The following is a 6911-nucleotide window of genomic DNA, read 5'->3' as shown; positions in this document are numbered from 1 at the left end:
CGGTGACTCTCAAAAGCTCAGAAATTCATTCATAAAAAGGAACTTAAGAAATTTGACGTTTCATCAAATTTATTTTATGCAACCTCTTTGTATTTAGCGTTGAGAATATTCGGAGAGAGAGCTGCTTTTTTTTTTACTGGAAATTATGGGTATTAATTTAGAATTAGGCAAATAAAAGTGATTTCAATCATATTGTGAAAAAGACAGCCTATTGCGCTTTGTACGACCGTTTACTGGCCGTTCAAAAGAACCGAATGTACCGCGCTCCCTTACGCGAGCACGAGCCGTGCGCCCCCCCCCCCCCCCCCTTCCCTTACGGACCCCAACGAAGATCGGCGATGATGATGATGAAAGATGAAAATCACAAACACCGTCGGTTTGGTTCGTCACAAGAGAGATGCTATTTATATGCAATTTTTCTTTTTAGGGAATAAAGAAAGAGGGCCAAATAATCAATATTCGCTCCTAAGTCTAGGAGCGGTCCTAATTGTTTTATTCATACAATGCATGATTTAAAACAAAAACAATCATCAATCAAGCATTAAGTTCTGTCAAGCTGAAACAGGATAATATCACAATGTTTCTTAAATTAAATCCTTATTTTATGTAACGGAATCAAATTCTTCAAGTATAACAAAATACGCGCAATAAGCCTGCAATATTAACCGAAATTTAATAATCTCTTTGACAGAAACAGAAGAACTTGTTATCGTGTAAGGTTAAAAAAAATAATAAACACCGGTAAATTACACCATTACTCACGCGATAAAGGATTACAAAGAGAAAAAAAACTGAATCAAAGTAATGTTTCTTAATTAGTGTTTTCGCGGAGCACGCAGTTTAAAATCCCGAGGTTCACGCACTAAAAAATAAAAGGTGAAAAGATATCATTAGCTGATTTAAATATACGTTTTTTTTCTTTTTCTTTTTACAAGCAGTTATCGCTTAACAAAACAAAATTGTTTCATCCTTTCTTTTTGCGTGCAGACGGGTCGAAATACAGTGGTGGATGGTCGACTTTGATGAAACGAAAGGGGATCAGGACGGGAAAGAAGTTAATCCCGCCGTATTAACGAGGATAGCTCGTCTCGCACCAGGGATTAGGTGCCATCTCACCCCGTGAGCCAAAAATCGATGGACCCCCGCGATGGCTTGCTTTGTTCTCTTGTGCGTGCCTTCGTTGAAATGTAACCTCATTAGCTTTATTTATCTTTCTAATATAAAAATTGAAACAAAACAATGTTTTTCTACGACATTAACACTAAAGCGCCACACTGTCGTAGGCCTAAATAGGGTCTTGAAAATATGAATTAAAATACTAAATAGTTATAATTCAGTAACATCACGTACTTACCCGGCATTAGTGACCATCTTGTCATCAATTTAACTCTCTCTATCTCTCTCTGCTCCTCGTAGATCACATTACTACAAATTTATTCGCAATAACGCGATAGCTAATTACGCATCTATCAACTCGAACCTCAAAAATTTTTATCATACTTTCTCAATTAACTTCTAGGAAAGAACGGTTAATGAAAAATGAACTTTCTTCTAGAATAAAATGATCTACCTAATCGAACGTTCTGTTCCATTGAACCGTATTATATCTGATAACAGCAACCTTGGTACAATAAAACAATTCATAGTCAATCCAAGAGAAAAAAAAAGACTCTATAAGCAGTCTAAGGCTGTCAAGACTACGGCTACTTGGAACGCCTACCCACGAATGCGCTAGGGCTTATAAATCCGCCATTAATGATGCCAAAACCGAATTCTATAGTATCGACCTCCCCAATATACTAAACGCAAAACCAAAGAAGGTATGGAAAATAATCAATCCGGCACTATCACTGCCACTGCAATTTGTAGATGACGACGGACTTCCGCTTTCAGATAAACACGGCGCTCTTGCTGTTAACAATTTCTTCTGCTCCATCTTTACTAACGAGGACTAGCTAAATGATCCCTACTCGTGCCAATCCATTCGCCCTCTTATGAATCCTATCTTAATAGGAGTCATAAGAGGCGATAGGAGGCGATAGATCAACTGAAGGTGTCCTCCAGCTCCGGAGATGAACAAATTAACTCTAAGGTATTAATAAACACTAAACACATTTCTTCCACTTTCCTCTACGATATATTCTCTCAATCTCTTAAACTCTCTGAAGTTCCATCCGATTGGAAAATTGCTAACGTTATACCCGTTCAAAAAACAGGCGATCGCCAACTAATCAGCAACTATCGTCCCATCTCGCTCACCAGCGTGTCATGCAAACTCTTGGAGCATATCCTCTATTCTTACATAATAAAATGTCTAGACTTTCATAACCTCCTTTTCAAGCACCAGCACAAATTTCGCAAGTCATACTCATGCGAAACTCAGCTAACAGCATTTCTAACTGACGTTTACTCAAATTTTGATTCCAATGTACAAATTGAAGCCATCTTCATTGACTTCTCGAAAGCATTCGACAAGGTCCCTCATCAACGTCTTTTAATGAAACTAAAAAATAAATAAATAATAAATCTTCACCCCTTTGTAGTTAATTGGATTTCTGAATTCTTCACTAATCGCACTCAGTACACTTCTCTTAACAATGGAAAGTCTACCACAAGCACAGTAACGTCTGGCGCCCCGTACTCTCATTATTTATTTTGTGCTTGCTGGTGCGCGCTATGGGGTTCTGTCGTGTATAGCACTGTTTGAACATATGTCACAGTTCGTCTTAACGGCCCTAATCATTTTATTTTATTTTTTTATTTTCGCCCGCGAAACGTGTTTAGTCATTATTTTGCTAACGCTGCCCTCGTCATCCCCGGACCCTTCCATCACCATATTTTCCCTTTCCTTTCCCCGCATTCACCCTCATCAACCTACAATAACCCAGGCCCGTGAAACGTGCCCACCTTCAGTGAAGCAAATGTCACATCTGGCAAACAACACAACCAACCAACCAACCAACCAACCGACTCCTCAGGGAACCGTTCTTGGCCCCCTTCTTTTTCTTAATCTACATTATGATCTCCCCCATGACATAACTTCTGAAGTACGTTTCTTCGCCGATGGCTTTGTCATCTATAGACCGATTCATTTACATCACGATCAACTAATCTTGCAGAACGAACTCCAAATTATAATTCAGTTGTGTTATAAATGGCAAATGGCTTTTAACTACAATAAATGTAAACCACTACTTTTCCCCGCAGTTAACTTGTTATATCCTCCTCTTGCCACCTTTCTAACATCCCAGTGACTGCTTGTTTATTATATGAATACCTAGGAATTCGTCTGACATCTGACCTGTCATGGACCACTCACAAAAAACATGTAATCGCCGATTCTAACCGCACTCTCGGATTTCTTCGCTGTGACCTCAAAAAAGTCTGATCCTCAGTAAAACAACTAGCTTATTCTACCTTGGTCAGAACTAAACTAGAATTCACTTCTTCCATATGGTCACCGTGGCAAGCATACCTAACAAACAACCTGGAATCCGTTCAAACCAGAGCCCTCCGTTTCATTTATTCCGACTATTCCCCTTACGCAAGCTTATCAGGATTTCGCCAATCAGCTAACCTTGACGCACTTTCTCATCGCCGCAGGGTGTCTCGTGTTTGTCTTCTTCATCAGATCTTTTATTACAAGAGTCATCTAAGACAAAGTTTGCTACCGCCTCCTTACCGCATTTCCCCTCGACTCGACCATTCTTGTAAGCTCCGTCCGATTTCATCGTCAACCGTCACTCATCAAATGCCAACTTTACCACTGGCCATTGGCGACTACAACTCACTGCCTGATGTAATTGTTTCCTTATTTGACACTAAGAAATTTTCTGCAGCCATTAGCTTACTTTTCCTAACCTATAACTAGAATGCAGCGTGTTTTTGTTGATAAATAGTTGTGTTGTTTGTTTGTTTTTTAAAGTATTCACTCTCTTGTATAATGCCCTTTGGGTTTTCAAGGAATAATAAATGATGATGATGATGATGATGACTCGTATAAAACTGTATACTTAATGGCATGGGGGCCTCATGACGGCTAGCCAATACCAGTGTGCCTAGATTGCACAGCTTTTGCAACAGTTCTATTTCGGCTCACGTAGGCCAATTACAAGTCAAGAAGGTAAGAGAAGCTCCTCCCACAAACGTGATGTGCCTGTTTCAAATCCCACCGCAGTCGATGGAGTTTAAAAACATTGCAGCCGCACTCGCCTTGCCAGATTCCATGCAAGCTACATAGATCCTCGGATAGTATTCGATGCTTTTTGTCGTTATTCGTGCACTCTCTCACCCAGCAATGGTGTCCCGATGACCGGGGGACTGTCGCCATCGAAGCCCATAGCTCTAATTAAGTTTGGGAGTTTAAAACCGAAAAAACAAAGCGCGAACGAAGTCCTCGCGCTGCATACATCCAGCATCGGCCAAGCCACTCATCCGGGACTTTCACTCTTTCTACACAACCAGCAAGGGAAAAAGCGCCGGTAGCCCTTTCCCTTTTCCTCTCTCGCCCTCAAGATGGTGCTATCAACAATAAAACGGTCTATATCAATAGGGTGTATTCTCTGGCGTCCATAGGTGTGTGCGCGACAGCTGAGCGCGTGCTGACGGCGAGCTTCGACAGTTCTTTTTTAACGTGCATTCTGCACCATCAACATTAACGGTCTTAACAGCCTTTTAAAGGGACCATGAAATGTATTTTAGGGTGGTATAGATTGGGATTTTACTACATATTACTTCGGGTGCGCACTCCTGCGTAGAAAGACTAAAGCCTGCTTTGCGGTACGAACATATGAAACTTTAGCTGTCTACAAATACTTCACTAGGGGGAATACATTCCACTCCTCTCAAATACAATAGCTTCGGCGCGGACAGGCATTCTGGCCTTGCCGAGAGCCATATATCGTCGGGGAGGTATCGGCTGTCGGGCGCTAAATGATAATAATGATGATGGTGATGGTTCTACATACCAAATTCAATGTTGTGGAAATGCTCGAGACACGTGCCGCGCGCCACTTCTACGAAGAACATGGAGTCTAAAATCTTGCTCAGTGCTGCGCCAAATACTTTGCTGCGCGGTGCCGCCATGATCTTCCCAAGGGTTGCACGTTGCACGTGCCTCGTGCATCGACGCACCTTGCGCTACTTTTTAAACATGAAGGGGCTTTAGGTGGAATCGGAGACGACACCGCCGCTGCCGCCGCGAACATCCACGTGCACATGCGCGTGGAGAGACGCGGACCTCCCCTCCGTCAGGGCTGGAATCGGCGCTGTAGGCGCTCTGTCTAATGCATATGAGCAAAGTGGAATGCATTCCCCCTAGTAAAGTATTTGCTGTCTATTTCGTACCTCCTTTCCTTCGAAAGCTCTCCGCCTTTTCATGGTGGTGCATCAGCGGCGCCCAAGCACGTCAGCATAACACAGCGCATGCATTGGACGCGAGCACCGCGTCACTCGGAGCGCTCGTCAGCAATCAATCCGACGACGATTATTTAATAGACCTATCGCTAATTACCCAAGCATCAAGGAGAATGCAGGAAATGCTGTTCCACGCACCACACGTGCACGCCTTCCATGTATAAAAAATTCGAAGTACAAGGGTGCCCCCCCCCCCCCCCAAAAAAAAAAAAAAAAAAAAAACTACAAGTAGTTGTTCACCGCAAAAGTAAACGACGCATCGCCGAGCGCTCCTTCTCCTTCCGAAGGTTGCACTCGAGGTCCGAACCAGAGGCCCAAATTTCAGCCCGAACGTATCTATTACTCGAAAGTGATCAATTCTGAAAATGCCAATGGAGAATGCTGGCCGACGGAGATCTCAAATATATGGTGCACTAAGGCGCCAGAAACCGAAAACGGGAGTAATCGTGCTTTATTTTCTCATTGAACTTTTCAGGAAATCACATTTAACTTTTGAATAAGATATCGGTTCTCGCTGAAACTTTGGCGTCTGGTTCGGATTTTTAGCGCTACCTTCGGGCGGAGAACGGGCGATGCATAGTTTATTTTTGCGGCAGAAAGAAACACATTTTTTTAACACTTTGTACACAACCAAAAAAAAAGCATTGGCGAACGCGCTCGCAGGATGCCATTTGTTTTAGGTATTTCTTTCTTATAAAGTTACTACTGCTGACGCCAGCATGTGCGGCGCGTGAAACACCATCCCTGCATTCTCATTGATGCTTGGATAATTTAGTAATAGGTCTATTTGCTTTCGTTGGCAATGAGCGCCATGAGGCTTTTACCAACACTAGAAAATGACAGGTTCCATGGTGCGCTTCAAAAGTACGGTGGGAGCTCGGAGTCCTCGCCTCCAGTGCCCAAGAGCGTCGCGACCGCGTGATTTCTCATTTCGATTTTGAGCTGAGAATGAAACCTATCGAGGAAGAAGTGGAAAAATCATTTCACGGTCCCTTTAAAGGGATGCTGAACCGAAATCTGGATTCCACAAAACACGGCGGCAAAAGCGTGCAACGGGATGCTACAAACATTAAAGGCCGGTTCTCACATGCAGCGAAGCGCTGATGTAGCGCTCCTCACGTGCCATCAGCTACTTATCGCATGCCATGAGCAACAGTTTTCACGGTGCGATACAAAGCTGGTGAACGCTGCCGACAGCACGCGCTTAGCGCGAGGTTAGCGCTATGCTTGTAGCGCTCCGCTGCATGTGTGAACGGGCCTTAAATCATGAATCATACAGCGATATCTCAAACGGAGGGCCTATTTTTTTTTAAAAGAAGGAGGCGCATTTGACAGGTATGTTTACGTCTTGTTACTCGGAGAACGAGAGAGGACAACCTCTGGTTTTCTCTCCCTCGCCGCCTTGAGGGTGCGAAGCGAAGAGAGGAGGAAAGGAGATATCTTTACGTCACGCGCCTCGTCGGCCTAGTTCAATCTCGACCTATTTTTCCAAAAAA

Source organism: Ixodes scapularis, unplaced genomic scaffold (genome assembly GCF_016920785.2).
Source record: "Ixodes scapularis isolate PalLabHiFi unplaced genomic scaffold, ASM1692078v2 PGA_scaffold0__279_contigs__length_252992795, whole genome shotgun sequence".
Lineage (NCBI taxonomy): Eukaryota > Metazoa > Arthropoda > Arachnida > Ixodida > Ixodidae > Ixodes > Ixodes scapularis.
Note: the sequence above shows the minus strand (reverse complement) of the source record.